This window comes from Rattus norvegicus, chromosome 4 (assembly GCF_036323735.1).
Source record: "Rattus norvegicus strain BN/NHsdMcwi chromosome 4, GRCr8, whole genome shotgun sequence".
NCBI classification, from domain to species: domain Eukaryota; kingdom Metazoa; phylum Chordata; class Mammalia; order Rodentia; family Muridae; genus Rattus; species Rattus norvegicus.
Window position 1 is genome coordinate 162,662,642 of NC_086022.1, and position 22,778 is coordinate 162,685,419.

The following is a 22,778-nucleotide window of genomic DNA, read 5'->3' on the forward strand; positions in this document are numbered from 1 at the left end:
GCAGAGATGAACCCATGGTACAATACAGAAGCAACACAAGCATCCGAGCCATATAAGGTCTTTCTTCTTGCCACCCCTGGAACAGGATAACTCTTAAGCCAGAAATCGCCCCAGATATTGCAGCCCCTTACTTTATAAATAAAAGAAATGTAAGGCTAGCCAGGCATGCTAGTGTATGCCAGTACTCCTAGAGTTTTGGAAACTAGGGCTGGAAGATTGCAAGCTGGAGACCAGCATGGGCTACAAAGTGAGAACTACTGAAAAATAAAACTAAAAATAAATAAAGACTGGGGAAGAGGCTTTCTCGTAGAATGCTTGCTTAGCAGTGTGCACGCACACGTGCACACACACACACACACACACACACACACACACACACACACCCTTAAGCTCAGAGAAGCCAGTGAAGACCCTGTGCTGCTCTGGTTGACATCACTGTCCACAACATGCTTGTCCACTCCAGCTCCCAACAGACAAGTAACCATATGTAAAGGTTCATGTCTGCCATCCAGCCCTTGAGGGCTGAGGCAGAGGGGTCATGATCCAGGGGCCAACCTGGGTTATCTGGTAAGATCTTACCTCAAATACAAAAGGAGGAGCAGGAGGAGGAAGAGCACCAAGATATCCAGCACCACAGAGAGTGCTCCCAGCACCGCAGAGAGTGCTCCCAGCACCACAGAGAGTGCTCCCAGCACCACAGAGCGGATGCTCCCAGCACCACAGAGAGTGCTCCCGGCACCGCAGAGCGGATGCTCCCAGCACCACAGAGAGTGCTCTGTACTCACCCATAGGTTCTAGGGAAGGCAGGAAGAAGTGAGAGTTCCCTGAAGATCTGAAGGCAGAGGGATTGCGGCCAGTCCTCAGTGTGAAAAGGATACAGAAAGTGTGAGACTCAGAGAGCCTGAGCAACTGGCACAGCCAAGGGCTGTTACCAGGCAACAGAGGATGGGAGTAGGGGAGTGACATTCCTCTAGTCCCTGAGTCCTGCTCCTTATCAGATTGGCCTTGAGCCTTAGACTGTACTCACCAATCCCTTGACCAGGCAGGCTCAGGGAGGAAGAGGAAGCAGAAGACTCTGGAACTTTCCTTCTTCCCATCCCACCCTCCCTCAGGCCCCACTTCCATTGTGGCTCTGGGTAGGGCAGTGGCACCTCTTCCCAGAGGTTAAGTGAATTCTTGGCTATTCCTGGAGCCTTGATTTTTATCAGCCTTCCATTCTGGTCAATTCTGAGAGGCCAGAGGCTGCGCATGCCAGAGAGATCTCAGCCCGACCCACCAACCCCAAAATAACCGCACACATGTCTGTCTCCAGTCTTTACGATCTTGGTCATTTGGGAACATGTTTTCCTGCAAAGTTGCCTACAGGCCAGAGAGGTCACCTCACTGCAAGCCTTACTCACCCAAGCTGGGGGAGGAATGGCGGCAGTGCCAGGGAACAAAAGGAAAAGAGCATTCTAGGATATGGAAAGGACACAAAAGACCAAACCAAAACACAGGTAAGATCAAGAAAGTCTGCCTCCAGGCCTCTCTGCCCAACTGCCCAGGACCCAGGAGAGTCAGCCTCAGTTTCCCCAAATGTAAGCCCTCCAAGCAGTACCTCCCTTTTCCCTCAGCATCCTCACCAGAGCCTTTGGGAAAGACAGTGTGACTCTGTTTCAGAGCTAGGGCACCTTCAGAACGAGCTCCTGACCTGAGGCAGACTCCCGTCTCCTCCCCAGAAAAAGTTTAAACCAGGGTGGATAGTTAAACCCAGCCAGCAGGCACTAAGTCCTGGACCAACAGATGACATCAGGGGCACGATTCTTTTTAGACTATATGCGCAACATTTACTCATTCAAAAAATGTAAGCGTCATTGCAGTCCCATAATGCCCAGCGCTCAGGAAACCAAGGCAGGAAGATCATGAGTCCAAATGAGCCTTGGACTATAAGTAAACTGTGACTCAGTTTACCATAATAAAATAAATAACCCTGGGATATATAGCTTAGTGGTGGAGTGTGTGTTAAGTATGTGTAGAGCCAGGTTCTGTCTCCAGCATCAAAAGAAGAAAAATTGTAAGTGTCTGTCAGGTGCCAAGCAACACAAAAACAGGAAGGAGAATCCCAATCTCTGCTCTTCAGAAAGGACAGGGCCACGTGCAAAGGGAGAGAGATCTGGAGCAGAGCACGGATGTCCCTTGAATGCTCATTTATCTATAGAGGCTAAAAGTTAAAGTCTGCAGACTCACAAGAGCCTGGTCACAGGAGCCTGGGAGAACATGGGCATGGTAAGGGAGAGTGGAAGATGGGTTAGGAGACACACGGTGCAACTGGAACATTGTAGAGCACAAAGGGTACCTGTGTCAGAAACCAGATACCCTCGGAGACTCACACAGAGACCCACACATATAGACATACACAGAAACTCACAGACACACAGACACACAAGACACACACACAGACACGCACAGATACACACACAGAGAGAGAACGAGAGATACACAGATACTCATAGACACACACAAACACACACAGAGAGAGATACACAGACATACAGACACACAGCAATGATAGCCATATTTAGTATTTAGTTCTGAAAGCAAACATTTCAAGGTAAGTGAGAGAATGCTTCCTTGTTGCTATTGTTGCTTGAGACAGACTCTCTCACTATACAGCCCTGGCTGTCCTGGAATTCTTTAGACCAGGATAGCCTCAAATTCACAGAGATTCACCAGCCTCTGCCTCCCAAGTGCTCAAATTAAAGACATGTGTCACCACACCTCACAACTGAGAAGAGGTTGGGTATTTTCCACACGAGGAAGTGATAAATGTTTTCCACAAGAAACCACTACACACATGTACATGTATTTGGGGATATCATAATGTACCCCATAAATCACTCTAATCTATTAAAATGAAAATATAGGGGACTAGGAGTGTGGCTCACTGATAGAGTATATGCTTAGCATGCATAAGGTTTGATCCCTAATACTAAAACAGCTATTACTGCTGTGTGTGTGTGCATGCATATGTGTGTGTGCATGTGTGTGTCTTTGTGCATGTGTGCATATCTATGCTTGTGTATATATCTATATATGTGAATCTGTGTGTGTGTTTCTCTATGAGTGTATCTGTTTACATGTGTGTATATCTGTGTGTGTTTGTGTCTGTGTGTGTATGTGTGTTTATCTGTTGTCTCTGTATATCTATGGTGTGAGTCTGTGGTGTGTGTGTGTGTGTGTGTGTGTGTGTGTGTGTGTGTGTGTGTGTCTGTGTGTATGTTGTGTCCCACCAGGAAAGAATGCCAGTAGAGGTTGTGTTAGTCCTGAAATGGATGCTAACTGACCAGAGGCTACAGATCAGGCCTATCCCAAAGGGTTTAGAATGTGGTGGAGCATGGCTTCGGTTCCCAGCATGAATTAAAACTGTTTTAAAGACGCTTGCTTTAAAAGCACCACCCACAAAACAGAGCCTTCTGAGGGGCTCTTTAAAACTGCACAGAGCCTCAGGAAGGCCAGGGAGCATTCCCTAGTTGGTCTTCAGCATCCACAAGAGGAACAGATTAAGGAACTATTTCCTTGGAGGAAAGTCAGGAAACAATTCAGACCTGAGTGGCTGGCTTGACCCTGCCTGAAGATCTCATCCCAGATGCCTGGCCAAGCTACTGGCATCACTGGCACAGGCTGCCTCACCAGGAGCTTCCACAGGACAGATATCATGTGGCAGGATCTTAGCAGCTAGACAGGCTAAGAGCAGATCGATAGGTCTTCAAGCCCCTCAGAGCATGGCTGGCCCAGTTGTGTTTCTTTCCAAATTGGTTACTATTTTCTTCCCATCTTCATCAATAAACATTTAATGAGGTCTCCTATGGGTATGGCTCTTCTGAGGGGGATTCCACCTCCCACCTTAGCTGCCCCGGGGTGCTGTCAGACAGCCTGGAGGCACACTCACTTTCACAACGGACTCTCGAACAACTTCTTTGAAAGTAAACCAAGGCTTTCATGGTAAGCTAAACAACTCTGCCTTCCCAGTCTTCTTCTCTCTTCCAGCCATGGGCCAGAGTCAAACTCCACACACTAGTCTAGGGAGCAGCTGTAACTAAGGGAGAAAGGCCCTTTAGCCCACAGTCCCTGTCCACCTTCCCTGACTAGAGTCCCTGCTCCTTCCCACACACACAGACAGAGGCGGGCCCACCCACCTCTTCTGATGGGCACAGCACCATCAGGGCCAGCTGCAGTATAGGTCCAGGAAATCAGATGGGTGCCAGCCCCCCAGGGCTGAGGCCAATTCTGTGCCTACCTTTCTTGACATGTGTGCCCTGAGATTAATGTTTCCCAAAGCCAGTAAGATTAAAAGAATTCGCTGGGGAAAAACCAATATAGAAGACCCCACCAGCCCTAGCATATGCACAGGGTTCTTCTGCATGAGAGCTCCTTAGACAGAAAGGCCATCCTACCTGACCTGTCCGAACTGCAGTGTTCTAACCAAGAGAAGGTACATGGTACCCATAAGTTCACCCAGTTCAGTCATGGTGGCAGGAGGCCTGCCTCCCCATTTCTTAACTCCCTCTCAGCCACATCTGTAACAACACAGAGGTGTTACCTGAGACTGTCTTCTTAAAAAAACAATGGTCCCCACGTCCCAAGGCATAGTCCAGTGAGCATCCTCAGGCAAGATAATCCCTTTCTGCTAGGATGTGAACAACTGTGACTCAGGTGGATAACCAGCAGGCGGAGTGGAGGGTGACATTGGGTACCGTTGGTGTAACTATACAAACCCCAACTCTGCAAAGGCAGGCCTTCTCATCTGAGGTTCACGCAGAGGGCGCTGGCTACATCTGCACCAATTCCTACCTGGTCAGCTGTCATCACAGCCTACTCCTGGGTACCACATAGGACAGGAAACCAGAGATCTAGATAAAACAGAGAGTTGGTAGCCACAAGCAGAAAAGGTTCAAATGCACCTAACCCTAGCCTAACTATAGCTCTCGTTTTGATCAGAGCACCTAGCCTGAGTTTTTTCAGTGCTGGAGTGTTTAGTAATTATTTGCTGCTTCCTTGATACTGTGGCCCTGGGGCATACTGAAGCTTGATCACTCCTCACAGCCACGAAGAACCAATAATGGGAGGTGGGGAAGGGGAGAGTGAGAGTGCAGCTAGGGAGTTAGGGATCAGGGAGAGCCTCTGGGATCTTCTCGTATGGGAAGCTGACTTCCTATTTGCTTCAAACTACCAAACGCCCAACACAGCAGGCTGAGGACCTCCACCCAGCTTTTCCAGATGCCTGGCCAAAGTATGGCTGAGGTTTTATGGCCTTGCCCAGGATGCCAGGTTGCTCGAGGAAGGCAGAGTCAGCCTTCCACATGCCCATCAGCACTTAGCACTGGTACGTATGGAGTCGATAAGTTGGTCAGGCACCATCAGCGCCACCACAGAAGCATGATACTGTGTCCCTAACTCACCCAGGTGCACTAGACCCATTCCTTCCCAAATTACAGTCGTCACCAAGTCCCCCTTGCCGAGCTATATTAAGCTGACAAGAGCTTATGCCTGGGGTGCAGAATGCTTTCACCGTGAACCTCTTGGCTGCAAAACATTTCTTTTCCAAAAGACGCTGCCAGGGAGCTGGGAAAAGAGAAATCCGAATGCAAAGGCCCACTCTGCCTTTGTTCTTTGAAGATCGCACACAGGCCAGAAGGATGACAGGCAGGAGAGCAGGGCTGTGCTCTGGGAGTGTGCCCCACCTGGGGCAGCCATGCCCCAGGGAGAGGTGAGTTTGATAACCAGCCAGAGCCAGGCAGAGCTTCTCCACCACAGCTCCAAGAGAGCAACCTGAGAACTGGGAGCGGGATTCATTAGTGCCCTGCTGCTGACTCTTCCCTGCTTCCTCCAGCCTCCTGGTCACAGATGACATTTCACAGGGAGAGAAGAGCTACCGAGGCAAGGGATGAGAAAACTATAAAAATGAACACCTTGTGGGAAGTCAAAATGTCAAGTCCACTGTGAGTTGCCTGAGAATTTTAGGAAAGTGAGATCTGTGAGTCAGAAGGGCCGGGTCCTCTTCTTCCCCAGCTATGACAGATTTGTTGAACAAAGGAATGAATGAAATCCCAGCAGACCTGGACCTGGCTTGCCCATCTGGCTTTGTTAAAGGCCTGTCACCCAGACTGACAGTTTTCAAAGAGACAATAAAAAAAACAGCAGTGGGTATCTAGAAGCCAAGCTCTTGGCTACTTTCAAAGGGCAAACAGGATGAAGTCGGGGAGGTGGCGCAGTCTTAGGAGTCTGAGGGCAACAGACACAAAACCCAGGACTCTATTAGACATGCCGCTCACCCCCACCACACACACAGCACATCAAATCAACCCAAGGCAGTGCCTGGAAACAGCACGGGAACAGAATCCCCTTCTTAGTGATGACCCTAGCTGACTTACCTAGGATGAACAGTTAGCTAGGGAGAGAAGGGGGCTGTTCCATTGCCCGGCAGTCTGCGGGGTCTGATCCTTAGTCTATTCTCCTACCCCTGTACAGGGATGAATTGTGCATCCATTTCCATCCATCCCTGGGCATACAGCCCCGAATGTGGCCTGGCCAGTCCTGTCACAAAGAAATATAACCTCTCTCCTATGCTAGAACAGTGTCTTTACAACAGTAGATGTCCAGGCCTTGCCTTGACCAGCAGTAGATGTCCAGGCCTTGCCTTGACCAGCAGTAGATGTCCAGGCCTTGCCTTGACCAGCAGTAGATGTCCAGGCCTTGCCTTGACCAGCAGTAGATGTCCAGGCCTTGCCTTGACCAGCAGTAGATGTCCAGGCCTTGCCTTGACCAGCAGTAGATGGTTTATGTGTAGGGAGCATTCAGAGCCCAGATCTCAGTGGAACTTAACAGATTTCAATGGAAAGACTACTAGCTTCCTTCATGGTGAGAAAGCATGTCAGAGGGGACCACCTGAGAACCGTAGTCAGCCAACCCACATGTGAGCCAGGCTCTCCTGGATCCTCCAGGATCTGAAGAGTCACCAGCGAACTGTCACCATGTTAAAGCTTGGGAGTGAGCAGAGGAGCCCAGAATACAGAGCTCACCCACGGCACCGAGAACAAATGGACAGTAGCTACATGAACCCACTGAATCTTGGAGCCAGCTATTCTGCTGCCAAGAAAATTGACACAAAAGCCAGTCATCAAGTTTGCCCAGCCACTGAGAGGAATGGGGTCATTCTGGGGTGGCAAGATGGCTGAAGATGTGTGAATGAGCCAGTCTACCTATGGACAGAGAAGATGGGCAGGGCAATGGCCGGATGCCAGCTTACCATAAAAAACAATATCCAGAAGGTGTTATAGAGATGGCTCAGTGGGCCGTGACACTTGCTCCCAGGCCTAAAAGCCTAAGTTCCATCCCAGAACTCACATGGTAGGAGAAACTGACTCCCACAAAGTTGTCCTCTGAACCTCATGCATGCACCCTCTGACACACACGCACACCATAAATAAACAGATGTGAGAAAAACCTTTTCATCTGGAAGAACACAAACCAAAGGCTTAATGGCCATTAACTCTGAAGCTTAGGAATGGGGGAGATTTTCCACTTCTATCATGTACGTAATATCTGAATATTTGTTTTATTTCTGCAACAATAGAAAGAGGAGGCGGAGGCGGCGGCGGCAGGCATTGCTGTCTTTGACATTTCATTTTGGTCTCTGCTCTAAGCTTGTGTCTCCTGAAGACCCTTTTCCCGCTCCCCATCCTCTGGTTTCTAGTACCAGTCTTCCCAAACCCAAACCGTTCACCTCGGAGTAAGGATCCCACCCTCCTGGCCAGCCAGCTCCTCTTTCTCTATGCAAACAGCACTTGTGTCCACCAACCTCCAAGCATGCCAACCCCCACTGCAAGCACACAGAGCCCCTTTCCTGTATCTACCCAAATCCTGGCCTTCCCTCCAGGCCAGGCCCCACCCACCCCACAGAGCTTCCTCCCTGTATTATTCTGCCTACACTGAGAAACAGGCTGTGGTGTTGTTTTTTTTTCCCCAGACACAGGCTGACTGGTTATACTATCCTCAGATTCTCCAACACTGGAAAACAGGTCCAAGATGGACAATCCCAATCCTGCTTGTCTCTGCCTCTCATGGCCTGGCACTTTCCCCTCCCCCTATCCAACCATCCTCAGCAGCGAACCAGTGAGACGAAATGACAATCCACTGTCTTTTTAGTGACTCGTGTCACAGTTTGTGTTGTAAATGCCCTGTCAACAGGTCCACATGCTGCGTGCATGCATACACGCATACACGCACACACGCGCGCGCATAGACACACACACACACACACACACACACACACACACACACGCAATGGCCACACAGGTCCACACACTGACTGCAAACTTAATTGCCTTCCTGGGGGACCCAACAGCTCTTCTTCACTCAGGGCCCTGCAATCTCCATGTCCAATTTTAAAACAAAGCTGTTTAGATTCTCCCAGGATTAAGACAAGTGGAAAATTGCAGGCCCAGACCTCAACCTCATTTTCTCTAAAACAAAACATGTCACTCTGCATGTGCACACACCCGAAAACACACACACTCCACTCACACCCAGCCAGACACCCTGCGGCTCAGAGCGCTCCTCCCACAGATTGTGGCCCAATGGAGGCTAGGGGCTTGCTGAGGCAAGATCTGCTGTCTATCCTTGGCGCCTCCACCCTTAAGCTGGTTGAAGTGTTTGGGCCTTACCTCAGACACCACTCCATGGCAGCTTACCAGAGGAGAGGGAACGGGCAGAATTCCCAGTGCTATGCTTACTAAAGAGAGGCACAGGTACACACTGATCTGAGAGGCTGCATCACGTCCCAGTCTGTGCAGACCCACATGGGCACAATGAGCCATGCGCAGACATACTAACACACATGTGCATGGTCAGACCCTGTTACAAGCGAACTCTGAGCTTACCTCTGACCAAGATCACTCCCCATGTACCACTTGGCTGGTGGCTTTCTCCTTGGCTTTGAACCAGCAATATTCCCATCATTAAGAGGGGAATACATTCTGTGTGCTGCCAGGCACATGTGCATATGTACTGTATGATAGGAGACAGTGTACTTACAGCACAGACCACTTACCCACCAGAAGGATGAGTGTGTGTGTGCATGTGCGGGTGCGTGTGTGTGTGTTTCGGTTTTTTTAAATCTAAGAAACTGCCATTTTTCTTTCTATGGTTTTTGTCTCTTTTATTTTTTGAAGCAAGGTCTCCTTATACACCTTGGCTGGCCTAGAATGCACTATTTAGACTACAGTGCCCTTGAACTCACAGAGATCCACCTACCTCTGCCTCCATCTAAGGTGTTTAAAGGTGTGTGCCACCACACCCAGCTTGGGAGTTGACCTTTTTTTTTTTTTTTTTTTCAAATCTGCACAAAGTTGCTCTAACTTACCAAACCAAAACCAAACAGAATACTGCCCAGAAAGCGTGAGCCCTTCAGAGATCCTGCAGGGGCCCTCAGGTCTTTCCAACAAGTCAAGGTGGCCCAGAAACATCCCGGGTCTTCCTGACCCTTCAAGGTCTCCTATTTCACCCACAAGAACAAATGGTTTAGCAAATATTGGCTCCTGAGAGCAGAGACAGTCACAAGGTTCAGAAAGTCACTTCCAGTACCACACTGCAAGAGGAGAAACAGGATGGAAGGGTGTGGCACAGTCAAAGCACACACACTATTAGCCAAGGGATAGGGCAGAAAAAGCAAAATGCCACATTTGGCCCTGGAGTACAAACTGAACTCTCAGGATGTGAGGCTCCCATGGCCAAAAGGCGCTCGTGCAGGCCCTTCCCATCCTCAGAGCCCAGCCCAGTTCTGCCTGGCTTTCTGGTCTGTGTTGGTTTAGAAGCCAAAGTACTCGGAGGCTGGTGTCCTCGCCTGGGACACTGACAGAAGCTGAAGCTGTAAGGCTGAAGCCAGCAGCCACAGTGCCTCTGTTGCAGCCACACTGTAAATAAAGGCCGAGGATCAGAAGTGTGGTGTGACGGAGGGGGGGGGGGGGGGGGGGGGGGGGGGGGGCGGCGGCTTCCCTGGCACCCTGGGTCTCATTCCCAGAGCAGAATTTTAAAAGAAAAAGGAAGAAATTAACAAGACAGTGTAAGCGGATGGGAGCACCAATATAAGGTTCATGAGAAGGGGAGGGAAGCAACAGGCCAGAAGGGAGGCTGAAGAGCAGGCCATCCTGAGACAGGCAGCCATCTCTCTAAACAGTCCCTGTCCTCCATCAGAATCAGAGCCGCAGTTACTCATTAACTTTTGTCCCTCCCTCCTTCACACACACACACACACACACACACACACACACACACACACACACCTCTTTAGGCCAGCAGAAAAGAGAGATTTAGAGGAGAAGAATTAGGAAGGCCTGGGTCTGGTCGCTAACTCCAGACAGGGCTCCCCTTGAAAACCACCTGGGCAGGAACTAGAGGGACCTTAGTACCCAGTCCCCCAGCCTGAAGAAAGCGATTATTTTACAAAGGTCACCCGCAATGAAAGGCAGAAGCCAGAATCTGACCCCTCCACCAAGTGGGACATCATTCCAGACTCTCGCAAGCGTGACAAGAAATGGCAAAGCTGAAGCCCCCGAGGCCGCAGCCCATCAGTCAGGACAAACTTCCTGTCTGCTAAGCCCTTCCTGGGGTCTCTTTCACTCAGGGTGTCAACACAGATGTGCAGGAGGAAGCCCAAGTCACCTGGCTGGGAAAGGCATGATGTCAGAAGCTGTCTGTCTGCCCAGGGTGACTCAGGCCTCCTGGGAAGCTCCCTTCCACATGCAGCCTGTGAGGCCCAACAAGAACACAGACAACAGGGTCTGGGGTGGGGCTGTGCCCAGGAAAACCATCCTTTGTCTCCAAGTGCTTAAGAGAAGGTAACCACACCGGTGCAGGCCCAGGGAAGAAGAGGAAAGACTTAAAAATGGGAGCACACACCTTGGATCTCTGTGAGTTCAAGGCCAGCCTGGTCTACATATTGAGTTCCAGGTCAGGCAGAGCTACCCCACCATGCTCACAAAAAAACATGAGAAATCCTGTTTGTGGCATGAGTCCTTTTACAGAGCATCCTGCAAGGGATACCAGGGGCTGATCAGAAATTGCCTAGGTCAGCAGAAGGCAAGAGAGAGTACCTGGGCTGGTCCCTGTTCCATTCCCCACAAAAAACAGAACTTCAGCCTAAGCCACTGTTCCTGTAAAATGCTACCTCTTAGGAGCATGGTAACCTATGTTAACCTCATATGTTAAAATGAGATTTAAGCCACTGCTAAACAGAACCACATTAAAATCATGGCGGATCCATGTAAAAAGCCAAAACCTGGGGCTAAATGCTGACAAATTACAAACGCAGACAATCTAACGTCAATATGCAAACCTGCCAGGACAAGAGGCTCTTGGGCCACTCCACAGTCTTTGCCAGGACCCACAGGCAGGGACTCTTTTGGCAGAAATAAGCCACCAGACATGCACCATCAAATCCCTTACCCCTTCCTCCACCAACCACACTTCAGGGTTCACAGAAAGTAAGTGATTTACAAGTCACCCAGCAGGGAGAAGCTACGGGATAAAACCCACATAAATTAAAACAAAACACGGCCCAGGTCTGTAAGCAGCTCCCACAGGGAGCCTGAATGAGCAGCATACACCCCGTTCCCGCTGGCAGCTTCTGGAAGGCAAGCTCAGCAGGGGCCGAATGTAAGTGAGCGCTGGGAACAAAGACACTCCATCAGCAGGATCCGGGAGCCCGGAGGAGCAGCGGTGGGCACTCCTGGTGCTGGAACGGCAGCACCTGGGTCTGGCCAGAGGTTCCCATAGCTTCTTTCCAGCCTGCCTGTTCTCTAGCTTCCTCCAAACCACGCTCTTCTGATCACAAAATCCAATTCAAAGTCAAGAACACAAGAAAATGTCAGTCTCAATCAAGCCCCCAGACCACGGAACACCTACTTTGCACCTGTAATCCCAGCATATGTGAGGTTGAGGCAGGCGGGAAGACCGTGAACTCAAGGTCAGCCGCCTTATTTGCAAGAGCAAGTTCTAGGCCCGTCCCAGCCAGCTACAGGGTGGTAAAACTGTGATTGGTGGGGTTTGGAGGGGGTGTCTAGGAAGATGGCTCACAGGTAAAAAGTGCTTGCCAGGAAAGCCTTGGCAACCTGATTTCAGCCCCCAGTACTCAAGCAGAGTGAAATCCGGAGGGACTTCCTGGCATCCCAGCTGGAAGGCCATCTAGGCAGTACAGTAGCAGAAAAGAGACACTGCCTCAAAACAGGGAGGAAGGAGAGGTCTGACTTCTGAGGAAGTGTCCTCCGACCTGATACCAGTGCTGGGGCACACACGCATGCACATACATACACAAACCAATAAATGTTCAGAGCTGACCTCAGATGAGCTGATGAGGAAAGGAGGTCTTAGCACAAGATGGACTGGACTGACGCAGACCTGGTTTTCTTGTATTCCCTGCAAGCGCCTGGGCCCTGGGGTGCTCCTGCATGAAAATGAAAACAGATCATTGCTTTGCTGGGAAGCCACACCAGGGTAAATTCTGGGCAGCACTGTCCACTGTGCCCGCTCGTTCAACAGCTGGCAAAGGCCAGAAATGGCAAATGGGTTCCATCTGTGGTGCCAACTCCACTTAGCTGCTGGTGGGTGCCTCAAGGATTATGAGCACAGCCTGAGCCCTAGCTCAGCAGGAAAGGCAGATGTAATTGATTAGTAATGTCTGCCCCAGGCAGTTCTGTAGGTAACAGTATCCATGTCATATATTCGCCATCCCTGGGATAGACTAGTATACTAAAAGACTAAATCCAATGATTTAGTATTTACAATTTTCACCAACACGTAAGAGTCCGTAACTTTCCTGAGGTGTAAGTTTCTGGTTTCCTTATACCGTGAGGCTGGTAGGAATTGTTCTGTTCCCATGTCCTTCATACCCACAGCAACTCCAGTGGAGCAGTTACACCTTACTAGGAAAGGGTCAACGAGAGAAAGAGAAACTGCAGCAGACATTACACAGTCAACTTGGGACATGAGCAGAGACACAGGAAACATCTGACTCCCCACGGAAACATGACCCCGGAGAAGACTGGGCCGGTGTACAGATATTGCTGTGGGTGCAAAGTTGGGATTCCAGAAGACACAAGGATCATTTCTTGTGAATGTCAAGGAGGGACTCTGAGCCTGTGTATGCCTGTGTATGCTTGAATACTGCTGGGACATCAGAGGTTTTTAGAAGCCACCTCCTAAAGATACACAGAAACTAGAAAGAAAACCCATTAGAAACAGTGTAGCGATCAGACTTGGCTCAGATCCGGTGCCAATTCCCAGGCATGCTTCTTTCATGACCCAATCCAATCAATTCTTTTTAAGGTTTACGCATATTTTTACGTTTGTTTTTATTTATGGGAAGGTGTGTGTGGGTACGTGCATGTGTGTGTGTGTGTGTGTGTGTGTGTGTGTGTGTGTACTCGGGGCACTCAAGTGTGCTCAGGGCACTTGGGGACACATGAACACGCTTGAAGAGGCCAGAAAAGGATGCTGGGTCCTCTGGAGCTGTCGGTCAGCTAGTGTGGGTACTGGTGCTAGAAACTAGAGAGAGATCCTCTGAAAGAGTAACAAGCACTCAATAGTTAAGCCATCTCTCCAAGCTCCTGCCAAGCAATGTTAGGCAAGACAGAAAGACAGAGAAAATCACAGGGACATGAGAAGAGAGAGCAGCCCCTCACCAGGATTCTGATTAAAACCTCTCATGGCAGAGAAGCAAGAGTTCCGGAGCCAGTGACAACTGCTTGACGCCTTTCCCCCTTCCCAGATGTGTCTGCAAGTTTCTAGGAACCTGACCAGAAAGCTTATTTGCAGGGAAAGGACGTGTACTAATTAAATTCCTTGTGCACTTCTGGGGGCTCTTGATTTTACTTGATCGTATTATAATTCCATCTGAGGCTTCTCCAGAGCCATCCCAGAACCTCACATCAAAACAGACCGAAGGGCCGGGGAGATGGCTGAGGGGTAAAATCCTGGCGACCTGAGTTCAATCCCCACGAACCCATATGGCACAAGGAGCGAATGGACTCCGCTAGCAGTCGCCTGACTTCACACTCACAGAGACATGCACATGCCCACGTCCATAAACACAGACAAAATAAATAAATGCTTCATTTTAACGCTTTCTTATTTAAAAGGGGATAATGGAGGGTGTCTAGGCTAGCTTTTAAGATATAAATTGACAGCCATCAAAATTGCACATATGGCTAATGCTAAGACAACTGTGACACTATTCTCAAGTGCCCATACCCACAATCTCCTCTGATGAGCGCATACTCAGTTGCTTTCCTCTAAGCTCTTCTCTCCCGCTAACCCCTGTGCTTTTAGTCTATATTAAGATACCTTTAATACAACCTCCAAGTCTGCTTCATACTGCTTAGACCTGAAATTCTTTTCTGTGTTGGCTTGAGTCAAGGTTCCTAAAAGATCAGGGAAACTCCTACAGCTGTTAAAACTACAGTCTGGAACTGGGCTGGCTGTCACCTCGCCAGTGACAAATTCGCAGTCCATTTTGTTTGGTTTGCTTTTTGTTGTTTTTTTTTTGTTTGTTTTTTGGTGGTGGATGGAACCTAGGGCCTCACACACGCTAGGTGTGTGCTTTATCACCGAGCCACACCCCAGCCCCCACAAATGGTCTTGGTCCTAAAGTCTCTGTGAGTCTTATCCTCTTCACCACTCCTGGCAGGTCCCAGCCACTCACCATGGTTTCCATCCATCATTAACTTCCTTGAGCCAAGACCTGCTTCTGTGACCCTCATGCCAAAACCACAAGCATCCCAGGACCTCCCATGGCTCGCCAACCCATGCCTGCGCACAGCAGACACTCCATTTCTCACGGATGGCTAGATGGATGGAATTTGCCCCTGGCTGGACAATTGAAGGCACCTATAGTATGGCTCATGCACCTGCCCAAAGTCTTCAGAGACCCTGAAGAGAGCTGGTCTCTCATCTGTCCTCAGGCTGCTCCTCCCCACCATGCACCCACCGCACCCCCTCCGCCGCCTGAAGTACACCTCCTCCATCAGGATTATTGCTGAAACTGTAGTTTCTCACAACATCCTGCTCTCAGAAGGACTCACTAACTATGCTGTCCTGGATTGGTCTCAAACTTTGGGTCCAAGCCATTCCCCTGTCTCAGTCTCCCAAATACCTGGGAACTATGTCGCACTGCCCCGTCTCTCACTTTATACTTTAAACTGTGATTTTTGTGAACCCCCTTGCTAATTTCTTGACTGAATTATATGTCCAAAGAAGACAAGGGTCCTTTTCTTTTTGGTTTGTTTTATTCTTTTTGACAGGGTATCATTTAGTCCAGGCTGGCCTCAAACTCAGGAGGTAGCTAAGGATGACCTTAAACTCCTGATCCTTCTGCCTCGGCCTCAAAGTACTGGGATTATTTGCATCATGCCTAGCAACTTTGATCATTTTTATTTATATATCATCAGAACATAGCACAAAAATTTAATAAGGATGCCAGGCATGGTGGCAAATATATCGCATCCTAGGACTCTCGAAGCAGAAGTAGAAAGATCACAAGTTCAAGGCAATCCTGGATTATGTAGCAAGACCCTGTCTCAAAGAAAATAAAAAAGACAGGAAGATGATGATGATGACGACGACAGCGACGATAGCAGGGAGGCGATGAAATTAATCAAGGAATTATCTAGCAAAAGACAGGTAAAGACAGGAAATGCCACAGGAGTTCCAAAGCCAAGGTTCGCTGAGGATTGTGACCCAGAAGGGCCCCTGAAAAGAGCTACAAATCGGAAGGACACTCAGAAAGGTGGAGCAGAATAAACTCTGTTGCTAAAAAGAAATAACCAAAGCATGTTTGGAGGACCTATCTGGCTGGACCTGTGGGTTCCTGGAAGGACAAGAGTAGAAGAAGCTAAATAGGCAGTGGGGGCGGGAGAGAAAAGAAGGTGAATGTATGTACCTGGACTACATCCATCCCTCTTAGTCAGCACAGATGATCACCTCAGCAGTCCTGGGCCTCAGTGGGAGAAGAAGAGTAGTCTTGTCCTCATGTCCCCAGCCTGTCAGTCTAGCTACCCGATGAGGTTATAAATAACAGCCTCCACTCAGTGCACACCTGCTGTGTATGAGGCCCTGAGCTACATGCTTCTCCCGAACTATGTCAGGAACAGCCCTGGAACCACTGTATTGTTATCTTCATTGTGTAAATAGAAAGCCTAGGCCAACTGGGGTGAAAGCGCTTGCCCAAGGCCTTACCTCAATCCCTCCTTCACTTCGTGGGACCATGTGAACTGGAGTCACAGAGCCAGGGAGATGGGAGAATTCCCTGTAAGCCAACCCACACCAAAGCCACGCTGTGTACCAGCAAACAGGCTGCTTCTCTGAAATGCCTGTGGACAAGCCCAGAGTAAGCTTAAGGTATACACACAGCAAGGCAGAGGGAAGGTGCCACACCCTTAAACCTTGTACTTAGGAGGCAGACAGATCTCTGTGAGTTCAAATCTCTGTGAGTTCAAATCCAACCTGGTTAACACAGTAAGTTCAGGCCAGCCAGGGCTATATAGTAAGAGACTCTATCTCAAATATCTGTGTATATGTGTGTATATATAGACATATGTATATATTTAGAGACTATCTCATATATATATAGTAAGAGACTATCTCAAATATATATGTGTGTGTATACATATATATTGAGAGACACTCAAATATGTATATATGTGTGTATATATAGACTTATATATGTATATATAGAGAATATCATATATAGTGAGAGACTTTCAAATATTTATAATATTTCTATGTATACATTATATATGGATAAGAGTATATAATATATAATAGATATAATAAAAGATGAACAGTTGAGGAAGACACCCAGTGTAGACCTCTACCTACACATGCAAACACATACACATACTTATAATACACACATGACCTAAAATTTTTAAAAAATATATATTTAGAGAGGCAGAGAGGAGGGGGAAGAGGAGAGGGAGAAGGCTCAGAAAAGAAAACATACAAAAATGCCATAATGGAACCTATTATTTTGTATGCTAACAAAATGAATTTTAAAATGTAGCATATAAGTTGACTGGGTGCTGAGGTCATGTTACACTGTTAGTTTAGGAGCTACTGGACGAGGTGCTGGAGACTTTTAACCTGGTCCTCCAAACTGGAGAGCAGGGATGGACATAAACCTGCCCAAGGCTTCACACGTGGCCAATGGGAGGGAGCAGATGGGCTCAGTAAAGATGGAGAGAGACAGGTGCACTAAGAAGCTTCCAGATCAAGCCTTACTTCTCTCTCAGTAATTCTGTAACATTAAAGATAATTTATTCTAGTGCCATCTCCCTAACCAATAAGGCGGTTTTGTAAAAGTAAGACCCCCAAAGACACGTATAGATCATTAACAGTAAATCCAGCGTATGTGCAGCAAATGCATTTGGCTTACCACCAATTACCACATGAACACTAGTTATTAGCATTAATATTACATCTCTCTTCACAGATTTCAAGAGCCCTCCCAAGCAGACCAAACAGAAGAAAAGACAACAGCAGTCCATTCTGAAGCACTCCCGCTGTTCCTAGCCTTGTGCACAGTAGGCCTTCAGTTAGAAGAACTGAGTAACACTTGGAGTTCTATATACCTTAATGTCCTTCCCTCTCTCACACCCTCCACCCCCAACTCTAGACTTAGCCACATCAGGCACCAGGAACAGGCTGCTATAGGAAGTGTTGTGATTGTCTGACGCCCGCCTGCATTCCTCAGTTAAATATAAATGATTTGCCAAGTCTATTGTTTGAGATGCTCCACAATCCCTCGCCTATCGCTCGCACCTGGAAAACACACACACACACACACACACACACACACACACACACACACACACACACACACACAGAGTGCCTTCCCGAAGGCTATTCTGAATAGAGAGGGAGCAGACAGGTATGTAGGAATCAAAACAAGAGTTCTTTGTGCTTTCTACTAGTCCAGGAAAGCTTCCTGGAGGAGGAAATGCCTGAGTCACCCCAGGGGAGGGGGCAGATGCAGGTCAAAAAGGCAACTTTAGTTCTCTGAGCCAAGAAAGGTAAACTGCTGCATTCTTGCCCACGGGGTGAAGAGGCAAGATCATTCCAGCTTTGAGGAGAGCTTACACCAACTGCCAACTTCTCCAGTCATCTGGAGAAAGATGCTGAAGAGACCAGGATCCTTCATAATAGACAGAAGCGACCCAAAACTCTAGTCCATGATGCATAGCTACAAAGGCCGCTGTCACAAGCTGTTGCTTGTTTAGACTTTCAACCACATGAAAGTTTAAAAAAAAAAAAAAAAAACCCAAACTTGAGCGCACAGATGGGCTACATCTCAGATCTAGGGGTGTGCCAAAGCCCTGTCACTCTGAGAGCCGCTCGGCCAGTCTGAGGAATAGCTGGGGGTTCCAGCGGGTCGGTAGACAGGCCCAGACCATGTCTGCGGCCCTGGGCGAACGGTCTCCAGCCGGTCTATCGGATCCCTGACGGTTCTGGGGTGGGGGTGGGGGATCTCCCTTCCTGTGGCATCTAGGGTCTCCCATCCCTGGACTGGGGCGTGAGGCAGCTGAGTTCAACCGTCCTGCAGCCTCACATTCCTAAAACCTCGCTGACCTACAACGAGAGCCGGGGGGCGCGGTGACAAGCCCCTCACGACCCGGCCTCTTCCCGCCCCCCTCCTCTGTCACCCCTCCCCCGACCCGCCTTCCCACCTCCCACCACCCCTGAGAGTTCCGCCTCCCCGGGCGCCCCCAGACTCCCACACTGCTGGGAATCCGATCGAGGCTCGGCACCGCCAGCCCCGCCAGCCCCGCGCGCCGCGCCGAACCCCCGCAACTTCGCGCGCCCTAGAGCCTGGAGCCGCCGGCCCGCCCCGGCCGCACTCACCGCGCTTGGACTCGGTGTGACGCCCCGGCTCCGCTCCCTCCCGCACCGCCGCGGCTAGCGGAAACAGGGGGCGGGGCCGGCTGGCGGAGGGGGCGGGACCTCACCCGGCGGCGGGGCGGGGGTCGGACTGCACGGGGGGCGGAACCAGTAAGGGGCGGGGTGGGAGGGGCGGACAGAATGGGGACTGTCCGAGCTGTGGGAGGACCCGGCTGCCGGACGCAAAGCCGAGACGGGTTGAAAGAGGCGGAGGACGCACGGGGCCCCCGCTACTCCGGCCAAGTGTCCCGCATGAGCACTGGAAGGAGAACGGTGCCGTTTTCCTCTCGGGGTTCCAGAAGACTCCCTCTGCACCCCGATTCCCTACTCTCCTGTTCTCCCAAGGAGGCACTACTGCGCCAGTCGCCTACGGGGCCGCGCCCTCCTGGGGCTGGACGGAGGGAGGGTTGGGACTGAAAGGTGGAGCGCCTGGGCTGGGCGTTCACACAAGCTACCCCAAGGCTGCAGAACCGGAGTCTCGGCTTTCCAGCTCGTGCCCGTCTTCTGGCCTCACCATCCACACCTCGCACCTAAGAAATTCTTGCCTGGTATTTCGGGAGGATTATTTGAGGTGTTGACAAAGCGGGTATGGGTTAGATAGCTGCCCTGAGATACCCTGTTGGAGCTGCTGCCTCCCCTTGAGCTAGAGTTAGTAAAGGGCACTCGAGGCCTGGAGGGACCTAACTGAAGCAGATTCATCTTTGGCCTACCTTCCTGCAGGCATGGATTCATGTAAATACCTAGTCTAAACTTGATTCCAAAGTGGCCCCTAAAACTCTTGCCTCCCTGTTCTTACTGTCATAGAAAGTGTTCTGTCCTCATAAATGCAGAAGAAAAAAAATGTTTGAGACAGATCTCACTGTGTGGCTCTGACTGGCCTGGAACACACTGTGTAGACCAGGCTGGCCAGGATTTCACTGAGCAGACCACCCATGCTGACCTCCAACTCACAGAGCTCCTCCTGCCTTTGCTTCCTGAATACAAGGATTAAAGACATCCCACCATGCCCAGCAAAAGACAACCTTTTCTTGCTTTGCTTCGCTTTGCCAGTATCTGGCTATGTACTTAAATAACTTCCTGAGGGGCTAGGACAGTGAGTGCAGGCCACCGAATCCAGCTTGAGACAAAATAGTTAAATCCCAGAGCTCTCCCCTGTGTTCCCCAGTTACCTGGCAGTTTCCACTTCTCTCCTGGGCTATCTCACATAGTCTTGCTTGTTTCTGTTAGACTCAACCCACAATCCAGCCCCCGGAACTCTCATTTCCCACAGAGAGAAGCAGCCTCCTCTCTTCCTTCAAAACCTCATTCACACCCAATCCCCAGCATGAAGCCTTGCCTGGCTGACCCCCACCTGCACTCCAACCACATGAGGTCAGTTCTGTCAACTTTGCAGAAGAGGAGGTACAGAGAAGAAGCTTGGTGATGGAATCAAAGCAGCTTGGCAAGGTGCAAACTCCCAGTTTCAGAGCCACATGCGTCTGATCCTGTCTGCCTCTTCTAGGCCATGGACTGTAGGCCGTAGGCCCCTCACTTGGGAGTAGAATCACACCAGTAGCACTCTTCCAGACTTAGGAGATGAGGGGATTGTCTAAGATAATGAAAATGGATTGGGATGGATGTTAATTTCCTTCTCCTCCTCCCCTCACTTGAAAGGAACATGAGCAGATCTGAAATCTTGGAATGACAGAAAATCTTGAGATATCTCCCCTCAGTCGTAACCCAGGCTGCCCCACCCCACTGAGAGAGCTGGTAGCCTGCAGAACTCATAGCGGCAGGAAAAATGCTGTTGGAAAAGCTGGAGAAAAGGAATTGTTCAGCACAAAGAACCAAAGTGACCTATGACCTGTGTGATAAGCAAGCTCTGGTCATGTCCACTGAAGGGAAAACTCAATAAACCTCATGATGAAGCCAGAAGCTTTTGGAGAAAGAACTCCAAAAAACATGGGTACCAGGCTTCTGAAGAATGCCATTCTGTTACAGAAACACTGAAACATAACCCTACATTGAGCTAGATACACGTACAGTAAGTTCATCCAAGTTCTGGGGGCACATTCCGTTTACTCCTCTTGCCCTGGCATAATGTTTAGTAATCCCACTTCTGCTCTCAGGACACCCTAATTTGCACAATAAATTATATGCCACTTTAACTATGACCACAGGCGATATTCAGAACAGCTCCTTCCAGTCACAGATGCCAGCAATATTTCTGGCCTCTCTGGTTCTCCCAGGGTTTCGCAAGATAGCAAGTTGGTATATCCCCTTGAAATTGCCATGCCAAATCAAAAATGACAATAAGCAAAAAGTACATTTCCAGCCAGCCACCCCAAAGGCAAGGGACAGTGGCTGATGGATGGTGCCACCTCATGGGAAGAATTGGTCCTGCAAGAACACGGAGTTGCCTGTAGACTGTGACAGCTACCTTCTACCAAGAGCTTGTGTGCCTGCACTGTCTCCACAACAGCCCCTACCATCCCTACCATTCCTGTGGAAAAGGAGGCTGAGACTCAGAAGGCCAGGACGCTCCTCAGGACCAAGTCATTCAAATGACATTGAAGACTAAGCTAGGAGCCCAGGGAGATGACTTAATTGATAGTATGTTTTACTAAGTATGAGGACCTGAGTATAGTTAAAAACCCAGTAAGGAGGCGTTCTGACAGAAGGATAGTGGGGACTCACTAGACAGTAGGGCAAGCTCCAGACCCTAACTCAACAAATAAGGCGGAGAAGAATAGGGAAAGACATCAACACTGTCCTCTGTCCAGTTCATGTCTAACACACACACATTCAGAGTGAGAGTGAGAGAGAGAGAGAGAGAGAGAGAGCGAGAGAGAGAGAGAGAGTGAGTCCCAGCTTGTCCGCTTGCTTGGCCCACACAGTTAACAGCTAATTCACCAAGTGTTTAGTCTGGGAAATATCCTGCCTTCCCTTGCAGTTCCGATGGACCTCAGAGCCCATACTCATGTGAGACAAAGGTTCTGCCACTGGCCACATCCCTAGCCCTGGAGGTATCGTTTTAAAGACATACCTGCCAGAGTGAAGGGGGACACAGCCATTTCCTAATGCACCTACTTCCACAACATTGACTTGCGCTGTTACTAGGGCAGTTGCTGGTCACTGATGCCTGCCAGCGCACCAGGACATTAAACCTACATCTCCAGTTGTCAAGTGAAGCAGACAAAAGCGACCCAAGACTGTTCTGTTTTTTCTAGCCCAGGTAGCTCCTCTACAGAATGCACATCCTCCTGAATGACCCCTTTCTCTGCAATGTATTTTACCGTCCAAGATTCAGAGTGAGGTAGATGTGGCAGGACTAGGGGTGTGAGGAGGTGTGATGGGGTAACAAGTCGTTGTTGTAGGAGTGCTGGTGTTGGCTGGATGATGTAGCTCAGAGGTAGACAGCAGGCTTAGCATACACCACAGCCTTTGATTCAATCCCCAATACAAACAAACACCTTTGTTCCTTAACCGCTTTATTTGATCACAAATAAAACAATGATGGAACTTTCATAGGCAGGCAGTCGGGGCTGCATAGCAACACCCTCTCACACAGACAAAAGCAAATGAGCAAAAAACAAAAAACATGTACTGAATCAAAGACTGGCAAACAAAAAGAGCCAGAGAGTAAACACTTCCAGCTCTGTAGTATACATTCTCAGTCCCGACTATACAACTCTGCCACTCATGCAAAACTGCAACCATAATTGCACAAAAATAAACGAACACGACTGTGTTCTAATAAAACTTTATTTACAAAAACAGGCACTGAACTTCAGTCTGTGTTCTAATAAAACTTTATTTACAAAAAACAGGCA

General features: G+C 49.3%; 1 protein-coding gene across 9 annotated transcripts in view; it reads right to left on the reverse strand.

Moving 5' to 3' along the window:
* Tspan9 (tetraspanin 9) overlaps positions 1-19,058 on the reverse strand; it is a 181,671-nt gene extending 162,613 nt beyond the window's left edge. For 4 of the 9 annotated variants that reach the window (XM_063286149.1, XM_006237495.5, XM_039107691.2 and 1 more), the window contains exons 1-2: positions 18,931-19,057; positions 12,373-12,478 (exon numbers count right to left, since the gene is read on the reverse strand). The gene's annotated coding sequence lies outside the window, so the exon portion shown is untranslated. Of the gene's footprint in view, positions 1-785; positions 958-12,372; positions 12,479-18,930 lie in introns of those variants that run through there. The other 5 variants (XM_017592656.3, XM_017592655.3, XM_006237498.5 and 2 more) reach the window with 4 other exon arrangements.
* Positions 19,059-22,778: the final 3,720 nt, after the last annotated feature.